This window comes from Ursus arctos, chromosome X (assembly GCF_023065955.2).
Source record: "Ursus arctos isolate Adak ecotype North America chromosome X, UrsArc2.0, whole genome shotgun sequence".
Lineage (NCBI taxonomy): Eukaryota > Metazoa > Chordata > Mammalia > Carnivora > Ursidae > Ursus > Ursus arctos.
The window spans coordinates 28850471-28873745 of record NC_079873.1 but is presented as its reverse complement, the minus strand read 5'-3'; the positions used below and the strand labels follow the sequence as shown (position 1 = coordinate 28873745).

Genomic DNA, 23275 nt, shown 5'->3' with positions numbered 1-23275 from the left:
AAGCAGGCTCCCAGCGGAGAAGCCCGATGTGTGGCTCGATCCCAGAACACCAGGATCACACCCTGAGCCAAAGGCAGACGCTTAACAACTGAGCCACCCAGGCGCCCCAAACTGGCTTATTTTTGAATTCTAATTTAAGGCCTTAGTGGAGTCACTGAATTCTATAGAAAGAAGAGACATTTTGACATATTTATTTATAGTATTTTTGATTGTTGATTTTTGTTATACTACTTTGTATGGTTTTTCACTATCTATTCCTGTTAGTGTCCTGATTGGCCTGTATACACAGCCCACTGAGAAATGAGTCCATTAAACTGTGCTCTTATTAGTATAATGCAAGTTCTGTATAGTGCCAGCTTAGAGTAAATATTTGATGGAACATTTCTCTCTCTCTTGAGATCTTTTGACTCTGTCTTCCACCCACACACATCTGTGCTTCTAATTTAAATAGGCTAGCTTAGTACTTCCTTATTCCAACTGAATTAAGGTTTTGGTGATACCTATTTCTAATGTAGCCAAGTTTTTAGTTCCATCCTTTAAAAATATATCTCCCAGGTTCTGTTTGTAAGCAAATCTTGATAGTAGGAATATTTCTAAGTTTTTTTTTTTTTTTTAAGATTTTATTTATTTGACAGAGAGAGACAGCGAGAGAGGGAACACCAGCAGGGGGAGTGGGAGAGGGAGAAGCCGGCTTCCCGCTGAGCAGGGAGCTTTATGTGGGGCTTGATCTGAGGACTCTGGGATCATGACCTGAGCTGAAGGCAGACGCTTAACGACTGAACTACCCAGGCACCCCTATTTCTAAGTTTTTAAGGATAATATTCTCTCTTTCCTTCCTTTCTCCCTCTCTGTAAAAAAAATACAAGTGAAATTTTTACTTCCAGATTACTGCTTCCTCATTTGACCATCGTGGGTATATTGTAATTTTTCTCACTGCATAGAGTAAATGAACTAGTTTATAAAACATGATGAACTTGAAAAAATTTAAGTCAGTTTACTATAACTTTACTAGATAAAAAAGGCCTTTATGATATGGGGTACTAACTGATCATCTGTAGCTAGCATCTCTTGTGGCATGGCTTTTCTAATGTAATGGAGAACATCCATGTTATATAAATGAGCCAAAGATGGCTCCTGTAAGTTGTTTATTTATTCACTGGAGGTTGAGATCCATTAGCTAAAGACCCACTGAAGCCCACCTCAAATATTTCCACATTCCAGTTATTATTTTTTTTCATTGGGATATAATTGACATATAACACTGTATATGTTTGAGGTATACACCATGTTAATTTAATACATTTACATATTACAATCCAAACAAGCAGATTTTTGACTTTTTAGAGCATGCTTGCTTTGCATACCTCACAAAACCATACCCAACACATGCCAGCCATAGGTAAGGGAAGCCTTGTGGTTAAAAGATCCCAAACTGCTGCTGTCCATTGGAGCTCTCTGACCCAGGGACTTCCTGCTGTGCTGTTGAGTGACATCACCTTGACATTTAGGAACCTTTTCTGAGTCCCCTCTATCCAGGGAGTTCTCATGCTTTCTCCCCTTTCTGAGTAGGGACAATGCCAATAGCCTCTGGATAGTCTTCTACTATGAGGGACTTCTCTGAAAGCAAACCTCAAAGCATTGCCCCATAAAGCTTGTGCATGCTACTGTCACCTTGTGGTCATACCTTTTCCCCTGATCAGCTTCCAAATCCCTCAAACCCAAGAGATGTTTTATATTTTTCAATGCAGAGCATGCTTACGACAGAGACAACACTTTTTCTTTTCATTTATTAGATGGGAGAAGCTAAGTAGATTTCATTATATTTATCTTGTTTTGAAAGAATACTGAAAAATGGCTAAATACAGAGTATCTTTATGGAAAATAAACTTTTTCCTTTTCTTCCATCATTTTAATGTAACCTGCTTTTCTTCTATTTTCTCCCTCTATGAAATTTATTATGCATATTCTATGTAAGCAGCACTCTGCTAGGAGCCATGGGGTATACACAGATTAAAAATATACAATTCACATTCTCAGATTTTCAGTATAAGTCATTTTAAAATATTTTATTTACATGAAATATATGAGAGGATTATATTTTCATTTACTCAAATAGACATAATGGTTCTGATTAATTTCTTTTATTTTATTTGAAGCAGTGGCTTTAAAAAGGCTTAACATTTTCATTATTTGGAGAAATATATACCAAGCAAAGGGAAAAATGCCCATATACTTAATTTATAAAGAACAATGATTTTGGAAATTGAAAAGATGTTTGAAATTTACATTATTTCAGGAAAAAAAGGACAAAATAGAAAAGAACAAATAAAACTCTCTTCAACTCTATGTCAATTTTGGTTTACTTCTACACTTAGATTAACTTACACATTAATATATTGCAAAATATATATGTGCACAGTGGCATTTGATTTTGTAAGTTGAAAACTTCTACTACATTCTGAAATATAGATTCATCTTTAGTAACATTTGAGTGTCTCCCATATGCCAAGCAGAGTTCTAAAAAGCAGTTTATATTAAACCAGGGCAATGACAGTTTCAAACTGGTCTCCAAAGAAAACAAGAGAAAGTGAAGTCAGCATATGGGAGCATCTGACATTTGTAGCTCTCACAGCATCCTTGTATTTGTCTTCCCCCCAAAAATAAAACTTCAGCATCCACCCTCAGCATCTATTCAAAGTGCTTTTGTGGGAGCTGTGGGATTCAGCACCATATAACAAGGAACCTGGGAGGAGGCCTGCCTACCTGTGTGTTGGGTAATGGGCAGACAGATCTCAGTCACAGCTGTGGAACCTGCAGTGACTCAGGAACTGGCACCAGCCCCTCTCAGCCAGAGTCTAGGAGTCCCTGGAAAACACTCTTAGACAATCACCTATGGACAAGAGAACCTTTTCAGAAATTCAGGTTTCCAGAAGAGAAGTCCCAGCACATTGCTGGAGCAAAAACATACAAGTTTGGACACACTGGAGAGGGTAAGAGAAATGGCTTGACTTTATCTGCATCACCCCTACCCCAAGGCAGCACAGCTTATGGCCAAGAAAGATCTCTTAGCCCGTGATTTCTCCTGCAGAGGAAAAGGAGAGTGTGTGCATGAGCACCTGGCTTCCCCGCTGGTGCAGGATACTGCCAAAGGAGCTCATTTCTCTCTCACTCCATCCAGAGTACTAAATTGTAAGCCACGTGACTGGAGGGTGGAAAGAGGCTGTGAGAGCTACAAATAGGGCTCTCAGAAAGCATCTAAGGTACACAGATCCTACTAAATGCATCACAGATTTCATCAAGGAGCCCATCCATGGACAGGTAGGAATGCCTCACTTGCAGATCCCCCAAAACATAGCTGGCCCATAGGGAACCCCCAGTGCACTGTGTACCTCATGCACATACTACCCCACACTGTGACTGGCTCTCAGTGCAAGCTCCCCATGGCGGTGCTGAGAACAAGCTTTGGCAGATAGAAAAGCTGAAAGCTGGCCCCAAAAGCAGGCCAGGGAGAGACCATAAATGTGAGCTTTAGCTCCACCTTTGAGAAAACAAGAGAGGCTGTCAGCACTTGTCCTGGTACTTTGCAGGACCCTGAAAAAGCATTCTGCCACAAGAGGGAGGAAAAAGCATGGAGCGGGTGTGCCCACAGAAAGTCTGAGATAGCCCCAGAATCTCTAGAAGGGCTGACAGAAGTTATCTCGCTCCCAAAGGCAGATAGTAAAACTTGGGGAGGTGACAGCTACTTCAAATGGAAAGAGTAACACAAAACTTCAAGGATTATGAAAAATCAAGGTAATATGACACCACCTAAGATCATAATAAATTCTAGTAACTGAACCCAAAGACTCGAAGAATTGTAATTTGCTTGAAAAAGAATCCAAAATAGTTGGGTTTTTTTTCACCTTTAAAAATATATATTTAGAGGAATGATTCTCCATTCTCTAGGACTCTTAGAAAAAAAGGATCCATTCTGGGGGAAGTACAACAAACAGTGGAGACAGGCGTAGCACCATCCCCCAAATCACCAACCCCCAGGTCCCCAGGCCTGGGCTTGGCCAGTTCTGACAGGAGGTGAGCCCAGGAGTCCATTGAACCTACTCTCTCCAGCCTGGAATTCAGACAGGACAGGCTTTATGTCTCCCATTCCTCTCTCCAAACTCTAGAAACACTTAAAGGGTCCTTTGTACCTGCCCAGAGGAAATTGGGGGTGGGGAGCTGGCAAAGCGGGGAGCTGAAAATACACGTTTGGTATCAAAAGTAGCTATTTTAAGAAAACTCAATGAGCTTTAAGAAAACACAGAAAGACAATGCAAGGAAACCAGGAAAACAATACACAAAAAAGAGAAGTCAAGCAAAGAGATAAAAATTAAATAAAGAACCACACAGAAATTCTGGAGCTGAAGAATACAATGAAATAAATGAAAAATGCAACACAGACCATCAGGATCATGATGAATAAAGCAGAAGAAGGAACCTGTGAGTTACAAGGAATTTTGAAATTATCCATTCAGAGTAGAACAAAGATAAAAGATCTGTGGGATACCATCAACAATACCAATTTGCAAATTATTAGAGTTCCAGAAGAAGAAGAGAGGGAAAAGAGGGAAAAAAGATTATCTAAATGAATAATGGCTGAGAACTTCAAAATGTGGGGAGAGATTTGGATATCTAAGTTCATGAGGCTCATAGTCAACAACAAAAAAATCTGCTTAAGATCCTCTTCAAGACACATTATAACAAAATTGTCTACCAGAAACTTATTTCAGCTTTAAGGACACACATAGGTTTGAAGAAAAGGAATGGAAAAAGATATTATAAGAGAACAGAAACCAAAGAGATTTTACATCAGTCAAAATAGACTTTAAGCTAAAAACGGTAACAAGAAACAAAGAAGGTCATTACATAATGATAAAGAGGTCGATTCATCAAGAGGATAAAACAATTGTAAATTTATATGCACTCTACATAGGAGCACCAAAATATATTAAGCAAATACTAACAGATATGAAGAAATAGACAACAAAATAATAATACTAGTTGGGGACTTCAATACCCCACTTTCAGCAATGGATAGATCATCCAGACAGAAAATCAATAAGGAAACATTGGACTCGAACTATACTTTAAAGAAAACTAACAGATATAATATAGAACATTCCACACAACAGCAGCAGAATACACATTCTTCTCAAGTGCATATGGAATATTCTCAAGGATAGATCATATGATAAGTCACAAAACAAGTCTTAATAAATTTAAGAAGATTGAAATCATATCAAATTTTTTATTTTTTGGTTTTGGCCAAACTTTTTATTTAGTATTCTATAGTTGCTTAACACACAGTTAAATGGCCTTACTGGGGGGGAGGGGAAAGGGGAGTTTCCTCTAGATTCCAAGGAAATGTCAGAAAGGCAACGTACAGCCATCATTATCCATTTGCTTTATTGGATTTACTGGGCAAATAGCACTTTCCTTACATAAGCAGCTGATTTCTGAGAACATTGAGATTTCAGTTTGAAGACACTCCGAAATCCTACCCCTACTACCTTTAATAGCTACCTTGTTTGTATAGGCAGAAGGATTTACCTCTCCATTTTAGATGGCTAGATGTTTGTGGAAGGTCTCAGAATTGTTTGCATCATTTACTGGGAAAAATCGGATATAAGAAGTGGCCTTTTGGGACACTTTTACTTGGAAAATTACAACACTAGTACACAAGTCAAGTCTTACCACATTTAACATTTACTTGTTGAAAGCAATGTCATAAAGTTAAGTAGGGTTAAACAGGTTTTACTTTTTTCCCTCACAAGAACATAAAAATTATAGTACGGGTACGTAATAGGGAATTTTGAAAAGGTAACACAATTTTTCCTTTTAGTAGTCCTTGGGTGGTTCTGACAGAAAAGGTTCCACTTTTTTGTTTGTTTCTTTGAACGGGGATTTTGGTCCAAAGTTTTGTTTGTTTTTACTATCTGCTTCTGTGTCCCTCTCTATCAGATCAGCTTCCTCCACAGCCTCCACCTCTACGTACTTTGTGGCTTGAAGTGTTGTAGGAATCACATGGAGGAGGGTACCTCCTTTTTCATAGAAGGGGGAAGCCCTCTTTCTTGTCTGCCAACCAGATCACGACCACTTGAGTAGAGATCACTTCCACTGTCTTGACTTCCACCATATCCATCATATGAGCTGCTGTAATCATTACAGAGGCTGCTTCCACCACAAGATGGCAGGGGCCCTCATGTAGGTGGAGCACTATGTGAGTTACCGTAACTCTCATATGTTCCTCTGTAGGAACCTCCACTTTGATGATCTGAATAGTTAGGATCAGGACCATAGCCACCTCTATCACTATAGCTGCTTGATGGGTAATCATCATGTGAACCAGAATGACCATAATCATGATAAGTATAATCTCTTAGTGGTGGAGCTTAATCTCTTGTATCACAAGAACTTGGGTAATCTCTGCTTGAATAACTGTCTTTAGTAGAATACCCATCATCTATTGGGGACAAATAAACATCTCTACGAGAGGGCAGGGATTCCTTTTAAGGTTTGCCTCCATAACTATCTCTTCCATGTCGCACAGGAGCTCTTCCTTCCATTCCATTGCTGCTGTGAACTGGTCCTGAAGGGGCAGATTTTCAGGAGGAAGACAGCAACTACTGATGGTGGTCGCTTTTTTATTGGAAGTGGTCCGTTGGAAGAATTTATGTTAAAATTCATGGAATAGCCACCATCATCCATGTGCCCTTTGCATGAGGGAGGTCCCCTGGTTCCTCCATTTCCTCCTCTTCCACCTCTAAGACCTCTTAGAGGGCCTCTGCTTCTTGGAGGCGGAGGTGGTCCATATCTACCACTTTCAAATGATGGTTCAGTGGCTTGTTCTGTCTTGATGGCTTTTCCATCTACGGACTTTCCGTTCACAACTTTGGCTGTATCCTTAGCATCTGCTGGGCTTTCAAAAGTGACAAAAGGAAATCCTCTTGATTTGTGTTTCATAATCTTTCATCAATAGAACTTCCACTATTCGTCCATATTTGCCAAACACGGCTTCAAGGGCTTTCCTCATTTGTTTTTGTATTTTGTATTGAGGTCACCAATGAAGAGTTTCCTGGGCAATCTGCTTCAACTATTTACATCCCCTGACGAGAGTAGGAGGGGTGATGATGGTTTCAAGTTCTTATGAGCTTACTGGCAGGGGCTTTGTAGCAACTCAGCATGAGGGAGAGCTGCTGGTTCTGAGAATGGAAGCCGCTATTGCTACTGTACAACAAGAGTGAACCTGATATCAAATTTTAATTCAATAAATTAATTGACTATCTATTTGACTTTATGACATTGCTTTTAATAAGCAAATGTTAAGTGTGTTGACTTGACTTGTGTACTACTGTTATAAATTTCCAAGTAAAAGATGAAAATTCTCCTATAACAATATAGAAAAGTTCTGTTATAACACAGGAGAAAACAAAAACACTTTGGCTCCAAATACAATACTGAACTTCGTAGTTTTACTATAGCTTATCTGATCAACAGGATACATGTGGGTATGCAAAATTTCATTGACTTTGCTAACTCAATACTTACATCCATATTTCAAAGGAGAAATAACATTAATTTTACTGTTTTTGAAATAAATATAGAAAGAAGTTGAACATATCCTCTTGATACACAATAACTAAACATATTTTAATTGCAATATTTCTTAAAAGTTAAATTTATTTGAATCTAGATACAAAGATAATTTAATGTCATACTATAATTTTCTCATATGTACTGTAATGTATAGATGTAGATTATAGATGGAATGACCAAAATATTCTTCAAAAATGATTGATTTTTATGCAGAAAAAAAATATGATCAAACCTCAAACAAAATACTGGAAATGAAAATGATCTGTCATATTATGCCAGCATATGGCCATGTAAAGATATCAGGCTTTTCTTATTTTATCAAGGCACCTAATACTTTTAGGTAAATTTATTTTATAAAAGTCAGTGAGTAAATACTACACATAAGCCCTGTGAAATTTTTTCTTGTGGGTGAGATTATGGCTTTATAAATAATCATACAAGTTGCATTCTTTCAGGTGTTCAGAGCATAATTGGGGAGATTAGTCGGTCTTTTTTATGTTGCTCAGGAAAGATATTTTTCTTTATTTTAAAATGTAATATATGAAATGTACTGTAATAACCAACACCCAAGATGGTGCCAAGTACTCCACATTTTAGATATTTATGCCCTTGTGTAGTTTCCTCCCATACTGAATAGGTGTCTGATGGTGTGTGACTTCCAAAGCTAGGTCATAAAAGGCATTACTGTTTCCACCTTGGTTTTTCTTGGATCACTTCTTCTGGGAGAAGCCAGCTGACACATAGTAAAAAACTGAAGCAGCCAATGGATAGGGAAAGTAGGGAAGAACTGAGTCCTCCTTCCAAAAGCCAGCACTAGGGATGTGAGTGAGGCACCAGAGAAGCAGATTCTATAGCTCTAATCAATTCTTAAGATGTTGGCAGCCTTGGCTAACATCTGAACATCATGAGAGACTCTAAGCCAGATTCACCCTACTAAGCTGCTCTTGAATTTCTGCCCAGCTGATATTTGAGGTAATGTGTACCACAGATAAATAATATACCATAAAGAAAAATATATGTAATATATATATTACAAAACCTAATAATAAAATAAACACCTGTGACACCACCAACACCCTCAAATTTATAAAATCCGAACATTATTAAATAGTTGCATCCATCTCCACTTGTTTGTCCCTATGTTAGTATAGCACTTTTAAATGATTACTGATTGGTATTATCTCATTTTCTAGCAGAGTATGTGCCCCCTCCAACTTTTGTTTTCTCTTTTAAGAATGGCTTGGCTATTTCTTTTGCCATTTCCCACACAGTTTATTTTCAATTACCACAAGCTCAAGATCTTAGGATCCATGAAAGGCAATTGAGATATTTGTTTGAATTGCATTTCGGACAACTGAATATTTGACACTGAATCTTCCTATACATTATTTCTATTTGTTTAGGTCTTTCAGTAAATTTTCATAATATTCCTCATACATGTTTCACACAAGTTTTGCTGGATTTTTTTCTTAGGCACCTTGCATAGCCATAAAATTTGCTCTTCATTAGCTTATTCCATTTAAATTTAATTCCTAATTTTCATTGGTTTAATTGTCCCAAAAGTAGGAACATAAATATCATTAATTTTTTTTAAGGAAAACAAAAGCATTTACTCAATATTTTATTTTCTTAGCCAAGACATATTCCATGTGACTCATGCTTTTTTTTTCTTTTTTTTACCTAGGTGAGCTTAAAATAATGTCTATGACATTTCTGATACATTGCCAAATACGACGGTAAAAATATAGTAAATAAAAGTACATAAGCTAGGGGTGCCTGCATGGCACAGTCAATTAAGCGTCTGCCTTTGGCTCAGGTCATGATGCCAGGGTCCTGGGATGGAGCCCTGCATTGGGCTCCCTGCTCAGCAGAGAGCCTGCTTCTCTCTCTCCCTCTACTACTCCCCCCTGCTTGTGTTCTCTCTCTCTCTCTCTGTCAAATAAATAAACAAAAATCTTTTAAAAAGACTACATAATCTAAATAAGAAGGAATCAGCAAAATACATAAAACATAATATGAGAAAACAGCATTTCAGTGGATATGTTTGATATGCTTTATCATCTATTTCATTATTATCCTGTAACCTTTAGTTATTTACTACTGGAAAGAGAGATAATTACCATTCAGTCAACTTATTGGATATTACCTGTAGAATATGCATGTATCTATATTTTGCTTAAGAAAAAAATGGTTTATTTATATAACAATTGCTCTGCGCAGAGTTAATAGTAGTCAATCTGAAGTTCAATTCTATTTTCAGACCAACCATAAATCTTTGGATCAAAGTACAAATGAAATATTGTCTCATAATCTTTAAATTTGTAATACAGGATTTTTTAATAATAAATACTATGAAATTGGTAAGAAGCTAAAGTAATTTCCTAAGACAAACTAGCTATGAAACCTAAACAAAAGATTCCTTAGTTTCTTAGGTTTAAGGAATAGCTTTATAAATGACTCATAAAGTAAATCTAAAGGTAAGTTTAATAAACTGCATGTTCCCCGCCATTTTTTTTTTTGAAAGAAAGCGTGCATGCATGTGGGCGTGTTTGTGTGAGCAGGATGGGGGAGAGGGATAGAGAGAATCTTAAGTAGGCTCCATGAGCACAGAGCCTGGTGCGGGGCTCAATCTCACAATCGTGAGATCATGACCTGAGCTGAAATCAAGGGTCCAAGGCTTAACTGACTAAGCCACCCAAGGCACCCCTCCCCCATTCTTGAAGCCAGTCATTCTTGAGAAATAATCTAGCTGCACCTGTCTTTTAGTATCACAATAAAGGCTGAACTTGGTAATAAAGTCTTGATTCTGAATCGGTCTGGGAGTGATCAAGAGTCATTTCTTTTTCAGAATCCTCAGTAGTGCATTTAAACAAGTATGTGTGAGCACTATCTTCTCTTTCAGCTCTACAATTTTTTCCTGTAGAGAGGTCCATTGTGATTCTCCAACTCAGATGCACTTACTATGGCTTTTGTGGAACTAGCATACCAGAAGGAAGTTAGACGTAACCTCTCAAAGCAAACAGGAAAGCACTGATGAATAAAAATGGAAACCAATGGGAAAGATTATTGGTGTTGCCTCTGAGTGAACTTTCAACGTCCTCTGGGGAAGGAAAAAATTTTCCCTCTACCCTTCTAGGTTCTTGGCTGAGACCCTCCTGTAATAAAAAAAAACAAAACTAATGGGAGAAAAACAAACAAAAGTTTAATAACATGTATACTTCATGTATACATGGTAGAGACCCAGAAAAACTGAGTAACTCCTCTAAATGGCCCAAGCCACCAACTTTTTTTTTTTTTTAAGATTTTATTTATTTATTTGAGAGAGAGAAAGAGAGTGAGAGCACAAGCAAGGGGAGGGGCAGAAGGAGAAGCATGTGCGGCTCAATCCCAGGACCCTGGGATCATGACCTGAGCTGAAGGCAGATGCTTAATCTACTGAGCCCCCCAGGTGCCCCCAACCAAGACACCACCTTAAATCTCATCTCGAGCTAAAGACAAAGGATGTTGTGGGTGGGAAGTCAGTTGTGAGAGGCTACCAGGAAAAGGACAGTAAACAGGAGTAAGGCTGTTATGCAGATTTAAGTCACTGCCTTCTGTACTGATCAGAGTTTCTAGAGATTTAGTCAACCTTCTCTTCCTGATACAGAGAGAGAGGGATTAACCCTTACAAATGGAGATTTCCCTTATAAACATAAATATTTCTTACAAAAGAATAAGTTCTATTCAGTTTTCAGATCTTTACCTGTGTCTGCTGTTTCTTAAAAATAACAAGCTTAACATAATCAATATGCCAAAGAGGCATATTTTGGGGTGGTATATTTTGCTCTCTTTCAGTCCAATGTAAGGGGGTTTCCCAAAGGATGTTATCTCTTATTCTTCTTGGAATACAGGCAAGGTTTTGGCTCCTCAGCTCCCAGTCCTGCAGGACCCAGTGGTGGGTATCTCTTTACCATCTGCTTGTCTCACTCCATAAAAGTTATAAAAGAAAGTTTGACAATTGCTTTCTTAGTCTCACCATCACAAAAGTCACCCTGTTGCAACTTAGCATAGCACCAAAAATAATCTTTTGATATCTGAAGAGGTACATTTTTATGTTTCTACATTTATTTTAGACTCATGGCTGAAGTAGAGAAATGAAGCTGTAAGCTCTCTTATTGCTGGGGTGTCTAATTGAGAAGAGCCTCTTGTAATCTGAAATATTTTCCTATCTCCAGAAGGTATTAATGAATTAGGTTATACATTCTCCAAAATTAATGGAACTTTATTTTAATGGGTTTATAGAGATTTATAAATGTGTTTCTATATCATAGTATTTCTAAAGGTTTTATAGGAAATAAAGAAGCTGAAACTTTAAATATGCTAGTCTTCTTTTTTTTTTTTTAAGATTTTATTTATTTGTCAGAAAGAGAGAGGGAGGGAGCACAAGCAGGGGGGAGAAGCAGAGGGAGAAGCAGGCTCACTGCTAAGCAGGGAGTCCGATGCGGGACTTAATCCCAGGACCCCGAGATCATGACATGAGCAGAAGGCAGACACTTAACCAACTGAGCCACCCAGGCATCCCTAAATATGCTAGTCTTTCAAGAGAAAAACATTTTCCTTACAGAAACCATGAGCATGTTTATGTAAGAACCCAAGTTCACATTTTCAAAGTGAATCTCTATACAAATTCAACTGGTTTTAAAACAATTTTATGACTTTTCTCAAATTTTTATAAGTGTTAAATATAATGCAATTAATAAATTTTATTTTTTATTACATTTAAGTTTGTCTTTTCATGAAGAGACTAATAATTCTGAAATTCACAAACTTTTTATATTGGCTTTTTGATCAGATAGCAAATTTATTTCTATATACTGGTTAGGATTATGAAAAATTTAAAACTATATTCATAATTCTGACAAAATTCTTATACAATAGTAATTATGTACAAAGTAGTATGGACGTCTGTACATAATTTTCTAAGATTCTTATATGTATTCATGAGTTTTGCTCATCTGTTGATTATTTTGCATGATAGATGTTTACTTTGTGAAAAAGAAGTTGAGTTGGTTAAAAGATATGGCTACTGTGGGTAACTGAGACTCCATTAAATTAACAATTGCAGAAAAGCACAGATGTGTGTGCAAGGTAATGGGATGTATTTTATCAAAAAAAAAAAAAAAGGAAAGAAAGAAATAAGTTTGTAAAATAAGGTGTCTGTTTCAAAAGATAAATCCTGCATACATAGAGTAAGTTGTGGAATTTTTGCAGTAAGTAAATTTAGTCTTGGTTTATATAACTGCAAATAATGGGACAGAAAAAAAAGAGTTGAAATGTATTAACATTTTGACAAATTTTGTTCAGTGTTGATGAGCTTATTCACAAGATAATTTATAAAGAAGGAGTTGTGAATCTTTTAGTTGGTTTTCTCTTTGTTAAAATGACAATTGATCTTAAAGTTTTAAGCCTTAACAAGGAGGAATAAAAAGGTTACTCTTTGTGCAATCTGCGCAGAGAGCAGTATCTCATTCAAAAAATTTTCAGTGGTTTGTGTTGATTTTATCGAGTTCTAGAACAGTAGTCAGCAAATTTTTTTTCTGTGATGGCCATCACTGAAATATTTTAGGCTTTGAGAACTTTAAGGACTATAATGTCACAACTACTCTGTCACTATACTGGAAAAGCAGCCATTGACAATATGTGGAGGGGGAAATTTGCCACCCTAAAATGTATCTCTTTGGCATGTGGATTATTTTAGATTGTTTGTTTGTTTATTTATTTATTTATAGAGAGGGAGAGAAAGAATCTTAAGCAGGCTCCATGCCCAGCAAAGAACATGATGCAGGGCTCAATCTCACAACCCTGAGATCATGACCTGTGCTGAAATCAAGAGTCAGATGCTTAACCAACTGAGTTACCCAGGCACCCCTTAGACTGATTATTTTTAAGAAACAGAGGACTCAATAAGTTTTTCTTTTTTGCCTCTCCACTAACTGCCTAAAAGAATTTAGAGAGAGGACCTGCTCCAAGAGAGAGCTACCACAATAGATAATGATGGTATATGAATTAGGTGTTGTAGACAGGAAGAAACATAGCAAAGGATGTTTGATAAAATTCCTCTCTGTGTCCTATTGTTTCTGTACAGCCCAGCAAACATTTGTTTACTAAACATCTACTCTTTTTCATTTTCCTTTGAATTATCTTGCTTCCTTTTGAATCCCCAGACTTCTACCCCCTTCTCCTTAGTTCTGGGTGGTGCATAAGTCTCAATTGTCTGATAGCCCATGGGCCTTATATTCTTCTACAGCTCACATATGTACAGAATTAAATTAGAGTTTCTTCTTTCAATCTATCTTATGTCAATTTAGTTCTTACACCAACGAAAAGAATCTTAAAAGGTAGAGAAAATTTTTTCCTCCCCAATGGTATAAAGAATTAGATGTAGTTGTATTCAATAATATTTATGAGCACTGAATTTTCATATCTCACAGAATGTTATCCCTATTTTAAATTTTTTCAAATACTTGAAAATACAAAAACTATTCTTAGTCTGTGAACTGTACCCATGAACTCATGACTAGCCTATGGGCCATGATTTGCTAACCTCTATTTATAGATTGTTAAAAGCTAAAAGAACAAAGGGTCCTCATTTTTAAAGAGCTAAAACTCTTACAACCACAGTCACCTGCTTCTAGTTTATTTTAAAACATTGTATTGCCACTTGGATTAAATAGATAAGCAAATATTGTTTCTCAGGTGCCCATTATTCCTATCTTAATCAAGTACCTAAGTCTCCTTTGATAACTGTTTTGATTTTGTCTTCCCAAGATCAGACCCTTAATTAAAAAATTAAGATATCTTTACACATGAAAGTATCTTTGAAATTTCCCAGCAGGCCCTAAAAAATCACAAAGATCTCTTCTTTCTCCTTATTAACAACAAGAATAAAGATACTATAAAAATTAAGGTTATTTGGTCTGCTCCACATTTATTAATTAGCTCAATACTATTTTAAGATGAATAAAAAGAATACTAAAAAAATAAAGAAGCTCATCCTTACCTAAGTTATTTTTGCACATAAAATTATTTTAGTAAAAAAATTTAAGAAATTTTACACTTCACAGCAAGGCTTTGTGTATATGTCAATGTGCTCATTATTTAAAATATTGTTATTTTGATACTCTTGATTACTATACTAAATTAACAATAGCCATTTATTCTCATCTGTAGGTGAATTTTATTTTCCTCTGATTTTTACTTGAAGACTCAAAGGTTAGAACTCCTGTATTCAACAGAGAAGGTCAGTTTCTGTGACTAAAGGAAAGGACTCTACCAAATACCTTAACTATATATATATGAAAGAAAAGACTCTTGACTGAAGACTGTCAAGCTTATACCACTTAGAAAACTTTCCAACAGTACTAGAGGGCTGAATTAAGCTTCCTAAGAATATTCCACAAGAAGATGACTTCATGGAGGCAGACTGTTGATCCAAGGTCCAAGGGAACAAGAATTAACTACATAGAGGAAACAGTCAGAAAAACTAAGAGGCAGCCCACAGAATGGGAGAATATATTTGCAAATGACACTACAGATAAAGGACTGGTGGTATCCAAGATCTACAAAGAACTTCTCAAACTCAATACACGAGAAACAAATAAACAAATAAAAAAATGGGCAGAAGATATGAACAGACACTTTTCCAATGAAGACATACAAACGGCTAACAGACACATGAAAAAATGTTCAAAATCACTAGCCATCTGGGAAATTCAAATCAAAACCACACTGAGATTCCACCTTACGCCAGTTAGAATGGCAAAAATAGACAAGGCAAGAAACAACAATTGTTGGAGAGGATGTGGAGAAAGGGGATACCTCCTACATTGTTGGTGGGAATGCAAGTTGGTACAGCCACTCTGGAAAACAGTGTGGAGGTCCCTTAAAAAGTTAAAAATTGAGCTACCCTATGATCCAGCCATTGTACTACTGGGTGTTTACCCCAAAGATACAGACGTAGTGAAGAGAAGGGCCATATGCACTCCAATGTTCATAGCAGCAATGTCCACAATAGCTAAATCGTGGAAGGAGCCGAGATGCCCTTCAACAGATGACTGGATTAAGAAGTTGTGGTCCATATATACAATGGAATATTACTCAGCTATCAGAAAGAACGAGTTCTCAACATTTGCTGCAACATGGACGGCACTGGAGGAGATAATGCTAAGTGAAATAAGTCAAGCAGAGAAAGACAACTATCATATGATTTCTCTCATCTATGGAACATAAGAAGTAGGAAGATCGGTAGGAGAAGAAAGGGATAAAGAAAGGGGGGGTAATCAGAAGGGGGAATGAAACATGAGAGACTATGGACTATGAGAAACAAACTGAGGGCCTCAGAGGGGAGGGGGGTGGGGGAATGGGATAGACTGGTGATGGGTAGTAAGGAGGGCACGTATTGCATGGTGCACTGGGTGTTATATGCAACTAATGAATCATCGAGCCTTACATCGGAAACCGGGGATGTACTGTATGGTGACTAACATAATATAATAAAAAATCATTAAAAAAAAAAAAGAATTAATTACATAGGACTGAATAAACTGATGAGAAAATTTTATTAGTGGTTATTTGGAATATTGTTAATGTTGTTTTAATATTCTATTTACTGATGAATACACAAGGAATCACTTTTTCTTCCTTCTAGATCCCTTACACTCAATTTAGAGTTTTTTATCCTTTTATAAATAGAAATGAAGCATATTAAAATGTAATCTAATTTTCAATGAAGTCTCATAATTCAGAAACAAATATTTTTAGAGTTTTCTTATTTTTGTGGTAATAGTTATTATCATAAGAATCTGTCTCCATTTTACCTCAAATTGGAAAAGTTGATTGTGCAACCAAAGATGTAGTGTGGTGTTATATTTGGAAATGAATCACTTTTAATCAAGTACAGCAAGCTCGCCATTAAAGAACAAAGGCTCTGATGCCTACAAAACGTTCATAGGAAACTGGCCTGGTGCCTAGCTTATAGAGCTTCAGCCTTACAAGTGATAAAGTCACATCCTGGCAGGCCAGGAACCAGAGCATATTTTGGGGACCTTAAGAGGAATTTACTAATTCTATGGATACAACAGTAAAATCTAGGAGAGAGATTTTCCTGGCCTTGACTTCCTAGCCTAAACTTTACAAAATCCTTTAAATGGTTCAATCTTGAGCTCTTTAACAAAATTTACAAACAAAAGTTAATAGTTTTACTTTAGTGTCTGTTAAGTACTACATTATCAAGAAAGCTTATGGGGTTATTTAACATCTCTTATTGCATTTGTGAAAATAAACAGTCTAAACTATAATGAGGCCAGCCTTTTTTTCCTGATCAATATTTGGAGATTATTTATGGCCCAAACAGGGAATGCTATGGACTGAATAGTTTTTGTCCTCCCAAAATTCAAATGTTGAAACCCTAATTCCAATATGATGGTATTTGGAGAGGAGACTTTCAGAATGCAATTAGATCATGAAGGTGGATCATTTATAAATGGAATTAGAGTCTTTATAAGCAGAAACATGAGGGAGATAATCTCTCTCTTTCTGCCACATGAAGACACAGCAAGAAGATGGCCAACTGCAAACTAGGAAAGGGTCCTCATGAGAACCCAGTCATGCCGACACCTTGATTTCGGTCTTCCCAACCTTCAGAACTGTGAGAAATAAATGTTTAAGCTACCCAGTCTTTTATTTGTTAAACTGGCCTGAACTAAGACATGGAGATTTTTTAAAAAAATTATTAAAACTAGAAAAAAGACAGAAAAGGTGGGCGGCACATCTTTTCAATGTTATTGTGACATTGTTTAATAAACTCAACCTAGGATTATATAATTTTCTAGGGGAATGTACCTGTGTTTGAGTTTGCTATTTACTATTTGATTAGAACTGAGACACTATTAAGTTACTTGCCAAAATGTAAGTTTCTCTCTGATAGAAAAGATTATCCTGATGGTTATGGTTTGATTGCCCCATAGGACAATAATGAGTTTTGTATCTAACCTGGCATCCCTACTTTAAAATATTTTAGATGGTTGTTAGACTATATAAACCCCTTTTTATGAAATGCTCTTGGAGCCAGTTTTACCGTCTGAGTGGTTTTCTTCATTAGTTAATGAGTTGAATAAAATGTTTATTTTATATTTGTATAAGTCATTTTTAACTTCTTTAAAGTCATAAGTTGACCCATATAAGGTATTCATGATTACAGAAGCTTACATTTTAATATAAATATAAGAGTTCATATGGGTATTCTCATAAGGCTTCAATACCACAGAGAAGAAAATAAGGCCAAAATTTAGTCTCCTTTTACCTTGAGTTATATTTAAATTTTCTGATACAGAGTTTAAATTAATTAGATGTGTATCCTGTAATAGCAAAGAGGATGACAGGCATTCTGAACGTAGATTAAATAGACTTAATGTCATGAACCAGAAATTGTCTCTAGAAATAACTGATCCTATTTTCCAATTACTTTCAGAAATGACAGAATAATAGTAAATCTGCCAAAACCAAAATTGTTTTTGGTAGATATTTTCCAAAGGGCATACTGTGAATATTAATGAAGCCAATGCAGCAATTTGTTTAGTCATTTCAATGTATATTTAGTAGCTGACTCAAACCCCACAGACCACTGAGAAATGGTGTTGCACAGAAATCAGAATTTATTTTTTAAAGATTTTACTTATTTCTTTGACAGAGAGAGAGAGCACAAGTAGGGGGAGCAGCAGGCAGAGGGAGAGGGAGAAGCAGGTCTGCCTGATGCTTGATCCCACGACCCCGGGATCATGACCTGAGCCAAAGGCAGACGCTTAATGACTGAGCCACCCAGGCACCCAAAAATCAGAATTTTCTACCCCCACAGGAGCAATACTGAAATTTTCCTCTGGCCAAGGTGAATCACTAAATACACTTGCACTTAAAAACTTTCCTGTGTAAAGTATGTATACTGTATTCCATAAGATGGAACTCTGGGGTCTTCATCAACCATTTGCTAAGACATGGGAACTAATGCAAATGTGAACTAATGGTTGAAAGAAAAAAAGCTGACCTTGTCTACAGGCAAAATTATTTGGAGGTGATAAAGTATTTTGTCACTTCATCTGGGTGAGAATGAAGTTTTCTGCTATCTTAATTTGAACACTCACAGCCTGTAGTCCTTAAACTGACCAACAATTATCAACATATAACATATATCTTACTTTTTTATTTGTTAGTTTTCTCTTTTCCTTACTAAAGTGTAAACTTCATGATGTCAGAGATTTTTGTCTGTGTTCTGTTTTCCTGCTATAACCTATCAGTTAATAAATGTGCCTGGTACATAGTAACTGCTCAATACACATATATTAAATAAATTGAATGAAGTAGATGAGTGAATGAATGGATGGGACTTATTTAAGTCCATTTAACACTATGACAATATAAGAATTTTTTTTTCCCTTGGAGAGGGAGAGATGGGGGGTATGGGAGGGGCAAAGGGAGAGGGAGAAAGAGAATCTTAAGCAGGCTCCATGCCCAGAACAGAGCCCACATGGGGCCCAATCTCACAACCCTGAGCTCATGACCTGAGCTGAAATCAAGAGTGTGATGTTTAACTGAGCCACCCAGGAGCCCCAGTATAAGAAATTTTTAAACAGGTCCAAGTATCTCTCATTTTACGTTCCCTTTTATTACATAATAAGATTCATATGTTCTGAATCTTATTACTTTTATGTTAGATTTACCTTAGAGTTTATGTTTTTATTTTGCTTTACCAAGGCTTAATGTTTAATAAATGACAGAAACTGTTACCCCTGTCATTATTATATATTACCTCCTTTTAAATCCAATAATTTATAAAGTTTTTTCTTTCCATTTTGGTACTTTTCTTGTATATTTTTATAGGTCCTTTCAAATTCTGTTGTTAATCAGACAAAGTATAAATTAAAAATAAATATCAGTTACACATCTAACCCATGAAAAATCTATTTTTAAAAACTCTGAAATGATTACTAAAATATTATTCACATACCTATTCTATCAAAACCCTTCAGAAAATAAAATACGTTTGTAAGAAATACTTCTTTCTACTTCGTATCAGTGAACAATTATGAATTTTGAATAATTAAATAATTCTCACAAAACTGTTACATTGGTAAGAGAAGTACAACATTTTCTATTGAGAAAAATATAATCAAAGGTAGTTAGTGTAGAAAAATCATTAAATATATATATAAATTACATTCTAATTTCTGAGTGGTTTTGCCTTCTATGTAGTGAGTTCAAATAAAAAATTACCGGCACAAAAATAAGTTGTTAGGTTGTATTACTTCACCATCAGTTTACATTGATCAAACATACTCATTTTCCCACAAATGCTAACTAATCAGTGTACAGTTGATTAAATGAAACAAAAGATCTGATATTGCCTATGAATATATATTTTGTCATCTACAGTACATGTTAACATTCTAATTGCTATTTTGAACTGTAAATATAAACATAAAAATATTACTGGAGTTTAAAGTTTAGTTGAAAGTACAAAAAAGGACAAAAACTCAAATACTGATAAGTGGTCTAAACATGACATTTATTTGCGTACCAAAAGAGTTTTTGTCAGTTAGTCTTTAGAATCTATAATAATTCTCCTTAAGAACACTGCAGATATTAAGTAGGGATTTTCAAGTTATAATGGCAGATAATGACCACTACTTTGCTCTCCATCCACTGGAATATGCATTAAATCTTCCAAAAAGTTTCAAACTTTTAACAGCATTGGAAACTAAGAATCTTTAATCCGCGAGGCTCAAAGAAGTATTATTTAATAAGCATATGTGAGCTCATGAGGCAGAATGTAGTAGACAACAGAGATAAGGAGGGACCATAAAAACTTCCATTCATCTATGTGTTAAATTGATTAAAAAAGAGAGAACTGTATTGTCTGTCCTCCCCAATCTGCCCCATTCATGCCTCTCATTTTATAATCAGTTCCATTCTGAGTTGAGGGAACTATAGGAACGGTGCCCTTTGGAGAATGTAATTATTTACCATCTCTGCAAATGGAAGAAAAAAAGAATTTCTAAGAATATCCAGAAACAGATCTCTACTTCATGGGCATACCAGGCAGTGAAACCAAGATATCCTTCTTTAGACTGGAAAACTTAAATATTACAAACAGCATTACATTACAAAAACTAAAGTTAAAATTATAAAACAGCAACGATAAAAACTCTTTTGCACCAGCTGCTGAATGGGCTAATTGGTTATCTCTTTGTTTTACAAATTAAGAAAATAATTCTAATAGTAATCTCACGGCGATTATAAGAAAGGAGAATATACTGATTTAGACCTGAAACTGATGTAACAACAGATAAAGTTTTATATCTTCTATTTCATAGATGTCACAAGTCACAAAAGCAACAACAATCACAAAACAAACCAAAAACCGAATCTTTAGGAGAAAGATGTACCACATGAGTAGAAATTAGTTTTAAGAAACTGATACTGTAATATGTTCTCAGTAAGAGCATTGAAAGCTATATGAAAACACAAGAAACCACGATCAAAATTGAGTTGATTTCAAAGTCAGGAAGAAAGAAGAGTTCAGTGAGACTAGGCAACATGGCAAAGATTTAATACTGCAGGCTAAAATTCATTCTTGAAAACCATAGTGATGGTGTTGGAGAAACTGATCCATCCTGTGGAGAACAAACCTAGGACACTTTCCCTGAACACAGAATAACAAAAAAAGAGGAAGACAATCACAAACTACAGGATAAGACATGGGGAAGATAGAATGAGAAAATTTATCTTCCCAAGGAGGAAATCAAAACCAAAGGGTAATGAAAGAAAATCAATATAAGATATAATTTAAGAAAACATTATACAACTGAAGAAAGGTTTGACTTATAAGACAAAGTGCTTACCAAGAAAAATACCTCATCTTATCCTAGTGAATTTGTAAAACATTTCAAGAAAAAAATTAATAATTCTAAAATCAAGGAGGCAGAAAATCAGTCTTACTCCAAGGAATAAGAAAAATGACCTTTGAAACTTCTGCAATAATAAATGCAGAAGAGAGCAGAGTAAAATCCACAGTACTTTGAAAGAGAAAGAAAGTAAAAAATACTTAATATGCCAGATGGTTTGTCAGTTATGTTATGTGCATAGAGCAGAGAAAGTGAACCACCCATGTTCTCTTATAAGAAACATGTGAAGATATATTCTAGCCAGCACAAATATAGATTATTAATTTAGTCATCAAATATTTAATGATAGTTATGTGTAGTACCATTATTACAGTAGACACTATATTAGGCACTAAGGATAAAAATTTCACATAGTACTACAAGGTGATACTTGTACTTACACTTTGCTAGAGAGAAAACCAGGAGATATGACCCAGAGAGGGAATCAAAAAGGATCCTGGAGGAAGTTTTCATTGTATTGAGAACTAAAGAATGAGTAATAGTAATCAGAGTCATTGGGATGAAGGGGAAAATATTTTCAAAGATCCTGGGAAGAAAGTAACCATGACATGGCTATGGAACTGAAAGAAGCCACTGTGGCTATAGAGGAGAAAAGAGGATCATAGTGCCACATGATGCATGGGAAGTAGTAGGGACCAAAACATGCATGGCCTTACAGGCCATATTAACATTTTTGGTCTTTGTCTTAAAATCATGAGAAACCATTGACTGATTTACGGTAAGTGTGTGTATGTGTGTTTTGTCTGTGTATGAGGTACGTGTTCAAATTTATATTTTTAAAAGTTCACATTGGTTGAAGTATTTAGGAATAGATTAAAAGGGGACAATTTGGATATAGGGAAACCATCTATGACACCATTTTATTTGCATACCTCCAGAGACGATGAATTAGAGTGGTGGTGATGAAGACAGAGAAAGAACACATCTTAAAGATACACAAGACTGAAAACTAGGTTTTTGATGTGTGCAATTGATTAGACATTAATATCTTTTCACTAAAATATAACATAGTAGAAGAGGTGGGTTCAGTGTTGGGGAGAAAGTTACATGTACAGGGTGGGGAAATTCTAAGTGTAAGTGCCCTTTGAGACATTTAAATGAGAATCTCAGATTTCAAGAAAGCAGTTGGGTCTGGATTTCTGAGGAGAGTTCTCAGAAATACAAGTCTGTGAGTCATCATATGTGGGATTTATTAAAAACTTTGAAACTGGATAAGACAGAGAAAAGAGCTCACAAATATACAAGCCTGGTAAAGATGAACTGATACTAAGCTCTGAAAGAAATTAAAATTAAACTAAGAATAAATATTTTTGTAAATGTAATTTTTAAAAAGGATTCCTAAGAGAACATATATAATAAATGGCTTAATAAGATAGAGGTTTATTCCTTTTTCATCTAAAATAAGTTACATGTGTAGCAATCCAGGACTTAATTGGTACTTCCAAGGTTATCATCATCCTTAGAAAGTAATTTTGATTCTCAGGTTCTCCTTTGGCTCCAAGACTCTTGCTATATCCCTACTTTATGTGTCCTTATTCCAAGCAGGAAAAGGAGGAAGAATGTAGAAAATCCAGAAGACTTACCTGATTTATGCTTCAACTTGTTGCTCACTTTTGGGTGCATGTCACTGGGAAACGTAGTTTAGGGTT

General features: G+C 35.8%; 1 pseudogene; it reads right to left on the bottom strand.

Annotated features, from left to right (window-relative positions):
- Positions 1-5968: 5968 nt before the first annotated feature.
- Positions 5969-23249, bottom strand: LOC113265810 (RNA-binding motif protein, X chromosome-like; annotated as a pseudogene).
- Positions 23250-23275: the final 26 nt, after the last annotated feature.